We start from the raw sequence: 8,286 nt of genomic DNA, 5'->3' as shown, positions 1-8,286 counted from the left end.
CACTATCCACCCTATCTAAACCTCTAATCATCTTATATGTTTCAATAAGATCCCCTCTTAGCCGCCGCCTTTCCAGCGAAAACAATCCCAAATCCCTCAGCCTCTCCTCATAGGATCTCCCCTCCATACCAGGCAACATCCTGGTAAACCTCCTCTGCACCCTCTCCAAAGCCTCCACATCCTTCCTGTAATGTGGGGACCAGAACTGCACACAGTACTCCAAGTGCGGCCGCACCAGAGTTGTGTACAGTTGCAACATAACGCTACGACTCCTAAATTCAATCCCCCTACCAATAAACGCCAAGACACCATATGCCTTCTTAACAACCTTATCTACTTGATTCCCAACTTTCAGGGATCTATGCACACATACACCTAGATCCCTCTGCTCCTCCACACTATTCAAAGTCCTCCCGTTAGCCCTATACTCAACACATCTGTTATTCCTACCAAAGTGAATTACCTCACACTTCTCCGCATTAAACTCCATCCGCCACCTCTCGGCCCAACTTTGCAACCTGTCTAAGTCTTCCTGCAAACTACGACACCCTTCCTCACTGTCTACCACACCACCGACTTTGGTGTCATCAGCAAATTTGCTAATCCACCCAACTATACCCTCATCCAGATCATTAATAAATATTACAAACAGCAGTGGCCCCAAAACAGATCCCTGAGGTACACCACTTGTAACCGCACTCCACGATGAATATTTACTATCAACCACCACCCTCTGTTTCCTATCCGCTAGCCAATTCCTGATCCAATTTCCTAGATCACCCCCAATCCCATACATCTGCATTTTCTGCAGAAGCCTACCATGGTGAACCTTATCAAACGCCTTACTAAAATCCATATATACCACGTCCACTGCCTTGCCCCCATCCACCTCCTTGGTCACTTTCTCAAAAAACTCAATAAGGTTAGTAAGGCACGACCTACCTGCCACAAAACCATGCTGACTATCACCTATCAATTCATTACTCTCCAAATAACTATAAATCCTATCCCTTATAATTTTTTCCAACATCTTGCCGACAACAGAAGTGAGACTCACCGGTCTATAATTCCCGGGGAAGTCTCTGTTCCCCTTCTTAAACAATGGGACAACATTCGCTAACCTCCAATCTTCTGGTACTATACCAGATGGTGCAATTTGAATTTAAAAACAAAATCTGGAATTAAGAATCTACTGATGACCATGAAACCATTGTCGATTGACCAAAAAAACCCATCTCGTTCATTAATGTGCTTCAGGGAAGGAAATCTGCCGTCCTTACCCAGTCTGGCCTACATGTGACTCCAGAGACACAGCAATGTGGTTGACTCTCACCCAGCTTCTGAAATGGCCCAGCGAGCCATTCAGTTCAAGGGCAATTAGGGATGGGCAATAAATGTTGGCCCAGCCGGCAATGCCCGTGTCCCAAGGATGAATTTTTAAAAAATCAACATCAGACACGTCTCTGTCCTATATTAGTTTACTGTCCCCTTTAATATATTTCAGAAATTAGATGGGCACATGAATGAAATAAACTTGCAGGGGAAAGGGAATATAGAAAGGGAATGGGACTGACTGGATTGTTCTATAGAGAGTCGGCATGGATTCGAGTTACTGAATGGACTCCTTCTGTGCTGTAATGACTCAATGAGTGAAAATATATAACATAGCTTCAGTGTTACATTACAAGATGAGAAATAATAATAAATGTACTTTGTTACAGAACCATAAATAATATATCAAATCTACAATATAACAACACTAGGCATATCTCTGTCCTATATTAATTTATTGTTCTCTTAAATGTCAGCCATCTCCTGGGGAGACCTGCCCTTTAATTGTGAACATTCGGAAAGGGACCATCCTTTTAGCCAGACAAATCAATGTGTCAAGCTGAGGGAGCAAAGGATGTCAATGTCTTTAAGAGAGAGAGAGACCTGGGCCAACCTTTCCAGAGTCTGCAGCCTCCCTGGATTCACTTCCTTTCCCTTCAGTTGCTGCAAGTCTCCAATTTCCCCCAGAATGAGAAAAGAATTGGAAAGGGGATAAAAGAAAGTGTTTTACTCACAGATGTGGGAGACAGAAAGAAGTTTGAGTCTGTGTCTGAAGCTCAATCTTCATTCGGCGAGAACAGCAGCAGCAGCTTTGCGGGTGAACAAACTCATTGTCTGGTTTCCGCATTCAGAAAATGGGGGGCTCTGGTTGGCTGCAGGAGAAAAGTACTTCCGGTCCTCCAACTCTTCCCATTGGTCAATACCTCAGCGTGCTGGTGGGAAGGGGCGGGCAGCCCTCCGCACATGCGCAGCTTCCCCTCTCCCTTGGACATGCGCAGTCCTTGGCCGGGGGGTGGGGGAGATCACCGAGCGGCTTCCCGCTCTGGCCGGAGCCGCCAGCCGGTTGCCTGGAAACCTTGGCTCGAGGAGGTGCAAGGGGAGGGGAACAATGGGTGGGTGCGGGTCTCCCGCGTCCGCTCGCCGAGCCTGCGCACTGGAACCCCAGGACGTCATCGCGGAACAGGCTGATGTCTATTGGCTGATTCAGGTAGGGCTCCGTTGTGACGTCACCGTGCGGAAGTTGTCCAATGAGCTTCAGAGTGAAACTTCCTCCTCTGCACGCGAGGGGAAATGGCGGCGCAGATCTCCAAGAAGCGAAAGTTCGTGGCAGACGGCATCTTCAAGGCCGAGCTCAACGAGTTCTTGACCCGCGAGTTGGCCGAGGACGGCTACAGCGGTGTGGAGGTGCGAGTCACACCCACCAGGACCGAGATCATCATCTTGGCCACCAGGACTCAGAATGTGCTGGGTGAGAAAGGACGTCGAATCCGTGAGCCGACTGCTGTTGTTCAGAAGCGGTTTGGTTTCCCAGAGGGAAGTGTTGAGCTCTATGCCGAAAAGGTTGCCACTCGAGGGCTTTGTGCTATTGCTCAGGCAGAGTCCCTGCGTTACAAGTTGCTCGGAGGCCTGGCTGTACGTAGAGCCTGCTATGGTGTTCTTCGCTTCATTATGGAAAGTGGAGCCAAGGGCTGTGAGGTGGTAGTTTCCGGAAAACTCCGAGGCCAGAGAGCCAAGTCCATGAAATTTGTTGACGGTCTGATGATCCACAGTGGTGATCCAGTGAACTACTATGTTGATACAGCTGTGCATCACGTACTGCTAAGGCAAGGTGTGTTGGGAATTAAAGTTAAGATCATGCTTCCATGGGACCCAAGTGGTAAAATTGGACCCAAGAAACCTTTGCCTGATCATGTCAGCATTGTTGAGCCCAAGGATGAGATCTTGCCAACTACACCCATTTCAGAACAGAAGGGAGGCAAACCAGAGCAGCCTGTGATCCAGCAGCCTGGACCAGTTCCAACTGCATAGTTGGTATGTCAGCGTCTAAAGAAACTTTTAATTTTCTGTATTTTGTTTGAATAAAACAAAAGAAAAACCATCTGGGAGGAAATCAATGTTTCCCCCTTTCCATTTCATTTCTCACTCTGGGGGAAATTGGGGACTTGCAGCAACTGAAGGGTAAGGAAGTGAATCCAGTCTGTACATTCCACACATTGTTACTCCAGTCAGATAGACATATATCTGTCTGGCCGCCTGCATGGAGATTTCCAGCTCTCTGTGTCCAGGACAGGCGATTCCCTTCTTTTTGAGGTCTGCCCCTTTTGATCTATCCCTCATTTAATTTAATTTGGTTTACTTGTTTTGCCAAAAAGATTAACAGAATGTTTATTTGTCCCTCAGTTGATTTGATTTAGTTTAATTGTTTTACCGAAAAGATTGACAGGAAGCCGTGAGCATGGATCTGTCAATCAGCCTGAATCAGCACCTTCAGGAAAATTGGGAGGATGAATATTAGATACAGCAGAGTGAGAATGGAGGGAGAGTGTGTGGGATGGAGATTCACAGCTTTTGTGGAATGAGAGGGGAAAGAATGTTCCTTAGAAACTAGAATTATCTGTTCTGAATTTCTATCTTGTACTGAGTGATGACTTTTGTAAACTTCTTTTACAGGATATCAGGTGATGAGGATTTACAGACAGAAATCTCAAACCAAACGTCCTGTCCTCACTCAATTCATCAGGATCTGATTATCATTGGCCTTTGAATCCAGAAGAAGAAATGTTTCTCTGTACCGTCTGCTGCAGAAAGTTTTAAACATCGATGTGAGTGGCAAATCACCGAGACACACACATACTCGAATGAGAGTGTTCCAGTGCACTGACTGTGGAAAGAGCACCTTCAGGAGAATTGGGAGGGTGAATATTAGATACAGCAGAGTGAGAATGGAGGGAGAGTGTGTGGGATGGAGATTCACAGCTTTTGGGGAATGAGAGAGGAAAGAATGTTCCATAGAAACTAGAATTGTCTGTTCTGAATTTCTATCCTGTACTGATTGTGATGACTTTTGTAAATTGTTTTTACAGGATATTAGAAGAGGAATCACACCGATAAATCTTATCTATCACATCTCGATCTGACAGAGTCACTCGATTCCTTGGATACTAAATATCCTCAGCCTCTGAATGGGAAGGAGAAATGTTTGACCGGTCTGTCCACTGCAAGATTTTAAGCAGCAGTGTGACTGGAAAAACACCGGGACACAAACACACACCCGAGTGAGAGTGTTCCAGTGCACTGACAGTGGAAAGAGCTTTAACCAGTTACACAGCCTGAAAATACATTGCAGCATTCACAGCAGGGAGAGACCATACCGTGTTCTCTGTGTGGACAAGGCTTCAAATGATTGACCTGCAATGATACAAGGAGACCGACAATTTGGAAAAACCGTGGAAATGTGAGGACTGTGGGAAGAGATACAAAGCACCCTCTCTACTGGAAGCTCATCGGCGCAGCCACACTGGGGAGAGGCCGTTCACCTGCTGGGTGTGTGGGAAGGGATTCACTGATTCATCCACTCTGCAGAGACACCAGCAAGTTCACACTGGTGAGAGTGCATTCACCTGCTGTCAGTGTGGGAAGGGATTTACTCAGATATCAAGCCTGCAGACACACCAGCGAGTTCACACTGCGGAGAGGCCATTCACCTGCTCTCAGTGTGGGAAGGGATTCACTGAGTCATCCAACCTACAGAGACACCAGCATGTTCACACAGGAGAGAGGCCATTCAGCTGCTCTGCATGTGGGAAAAGATTCACTCAGTTATCTCAATTGCAGGCACACCAGCGAGTTCACACTGGGGAGAGACCGTTCACCTGCTCTCAGTGTGGGAAGGGATTCACCCAGTTATACAACCTGCAGACACACCAGCGAGATCACACTGGGGAGAGGCCATACAGCTGCTTTCAGTGTGGGAAGGGATTCATTCATTTATCAAACCTGCAGACACACCAGCAAGTTCACACCGGGGAGAGGCCATTTACCTGCGCCGTGTGTGGGAAGGGATTCACTCGGTTATCCACCCTGCAGTCACACCAGCAAGTTCACACTGGGGAGAGGCCATTCACCTGCTCTCAGTGTGGAAAGGGATTCACTCAGTTATCTAATCTGCGGAGACACCAGCGAGTTCACTCTCAAGAGAGGCCGTTCATCTGCCCCGTGTGTGGGAAGGGATTCACTCGGTTATCCACCCTGCAATCACACCAGCGAGTTCACACCGAGGAGAGACCATTCACCTGCTCTCAGTGTGGGAAGGGATTCTGTGATTCATCCACCCTGCTGACACACCAACAAGTTCACTAGTGAATATGGGGATTAGATTCTGCTGTTATTGTTTCTGCTCTCAATTACATCCAGGACTGCATTTTGTTCATTCTTGGCCAATGGGGAGGGTCGGAGGGTTTCTTTCTGCTGGACTGGCCGGTCTCATGACTTTGCCTCCAGTGGGCTGATGCTCTTCGAGTCTTGTTGCGAATCCCTGGTTTCAAATTTCACAAGGGTCACAGAGTGACAGGGTGTTAGGAAATTCAGAGATATTTCATCAGCATTTATTTTTGAAATCCCCCAAATGCCCATCCAATTTCCTTTGTAATTGTTTATAGTCTCCACTTCCCCCACCCTCGTAGGCAGCGAGTTGCAGGTCATTACCATTCACTGCATCAAAATATTCTCCCTCACATCTCTTCCTGCATCTCTGACCCAAAATCTTCAATCTATGTCCCCCTCGTCCTTGTCCCGTCAGCTAATGGGAACAGCTTTTCTTTGTCCACCTTATCTAAACCTGTCAGAATCTTGTCTACCTCTATCAAATCTCCCCTCAACCTCCTTTGCTCCAAGGGGAACAACCCCAGCCTGACAGCGACAATAAAGAACAAACTAACAGAATATGTTTAAACCTGAAATTAACTGTGGAGGTCGAATTTCTGTTTTAAAAATATTGCAAACATATTGTCCTGGACAATAAAGGAATTTGAATAACTCACCTTGAATGTGGGTGAAATGTGTTATGATCCAGGTCAGAAATCCAAGGTGTTTTAGAAAATCAGCCTCGCCATAAGATTTGCACTCGAGTGAGTGTAAGGTGTTTCACTCCAGGTACGATTCAAGTGACCCACTAGGAAGCTTTTATCAAACAAAGTTAATTTAAGAACACAGTTAAAATATAATTAGAAAAAATAGCATAACTTTTACCAATTGCAATAAAAAGCAACCATGATCTTTCTTATATCAACCAGTGCAGCTTAGTGTTCCAAATCAAATAATCCCTACAAATATACACCCCATTCTAGGTTTTGCACAGAAAGCAGGTATGCTCACGTGATGCTGGATTTGGCAGCTTTTTAACACCTGCTGTGAATTAGCGCTTAAAATGTTGAATTCAAACTCTGCCTTCCCTGTCCTGGAACTTCCAAAACCGAGAGAGAGAGAGACTGCTTGCTTCTATCTTCCAGCTGGCAACTCTCAGGCAGCGGAATCTTCATTCTAGAGAGAGAGACGACAAACACTGCTTTCAGTTTGCAGTCCAGACAGCTTGTGACAAAATGAAACTAAAACTTTCTCCTGTTAAAAAAAAACTGTCCAAAGACAGCACTGACCTTTCAATCAGGCTCCACCCAACAATTCCAAAAGGATCATAAAACGCCAGGTCACTGTATTAGCCCAGGCTGAAAATAAACAAGATGCCCATTACATTAGCTTCATTATATTCATAGAATAGAATCCCAACAGTACAGAAGGAGGCCATTCAGCCCATCAAGCCTGCACTGACAATAATCCCAGCCTTTCTCCGTAACCCCACCTGTTCACCCTGCTAATCCCCCAGAAACTAGGGTCAATTTCGCATGGCCAATCAACCCAACCCACACATCTTTGGACTGTGGGAGGAAACCGGAGCATCTGGAGAAAACTCACGCAGACACAGGGAGAATGTGCAAACTCCACACAGACAGTGACCCAAGCCAGGAATCAAACCTGGATCCCTGGTGCTGTGAGGCAGCAGTGCTGACCACTGTGCCACCGTACTGCCATGTTGTTCTTTGTATTAGCTGAGTTGTAAATCAGTGAAGGCCAGCATAATATTTGGTCTGTGAAACACTCCGACATCCATGAACTTTGTTTTAAAGAAATCCACATTTGAAAGCCTGGTTACTGCATGAAATATCAGACCATAACAGGGGGAGATAAGAAAGACAGACACTCACTTTGATCCTTTCGTCAGCACATCTGAGAGTTAAGAATGTGCGACATGATTTTGGGATACCGGAGTGAGTGTACAGATGTGATTTGTTACATGTGAAAAATAACAAGCCTAAATTCATGGTGAGATGGAGTGAAGAGCGGGTCCCAAACACACACACAGCTACTTGAGACACAGCAGGAGATGAAATGGTTAAAGTGGCCAGGGGATTGAGACAACATTGTGACATCATCAAGGCACTGACACACACTCCAGAGAGAAACTGAGTTCAAAACAATCAGGATCCAATTAAACACACTGCACAGGGACACAAAGTGAGGAAAATTAAAATAAAATGGATAATATTATAGATTAGGACAATTAAGGGCTTGGAAGAAATAATACTGAGTAAGAACTGTCCACAACTCGGATAGGGGTAAAGAGAGAGTTGGAGAATCTTTTACATCCATGCTTGATCTGTTGCTTGAAGCATCTGTCCTTATGTACGAGTAACCTAGAACTCACAGTGCTCCTTCAGAAGAAAAAAAGATCGATCAGATGTTACCCCAGGCGGGGCCAGAACAGAACTGGAAAATAACGGAGTGAAATTGAGTGAGGAGTCAGCGACATAATTTTCCTCCCCTTCAAGGTGTGGACTTTAAGAATCCTGGGAGATCCCCTACTTGGGATTTTCTTGCTAATTAGTGAATCTATGACTGGCT

General features: G+C 45.8%; 1 pseudogene across 1 annotated transcript; it reads left to right on the top strand.

Annotated features, from left to right (window-relative positions):
* Window positions 1-2,616: 2,616 nt before the first annotated feature.
* Window positions 2,617-3,428, top strand: LOC144484324 (small ribosomal subunit protein uS3 pseudogene; annotated as a pseudogene). Its single transcript, XR_013496077.1, has one exon. The product of XR_013496077.1 is annotated as a small ribosomal subunit protein uS3 pseudogene (transcript).
* Window positions 3,429-8,286: the final 4,858 nt, after the last annotated feature.

Source organism: Mustelus asterias, unplaced genomic scaffold (assembly GCF_964213995.1).
Source record: "Mustelus asterias unplaced genomic scaffold, sMusAst1.hap1.1 HAP1_SCAFFOLD_100, whole genome shotgun sequence".
Taxonomy (NCBI): Eukaryota; Metazoa; Chordata; class Chondrichthyes; order Carcharhiniformes; family Triakidae; genus Mustelus; species Mustelus asterias.
Note: the sequence above shows the minus strand (reverse complement) of the source record. Positions and strands in the feature narration are given on the sequence as shown.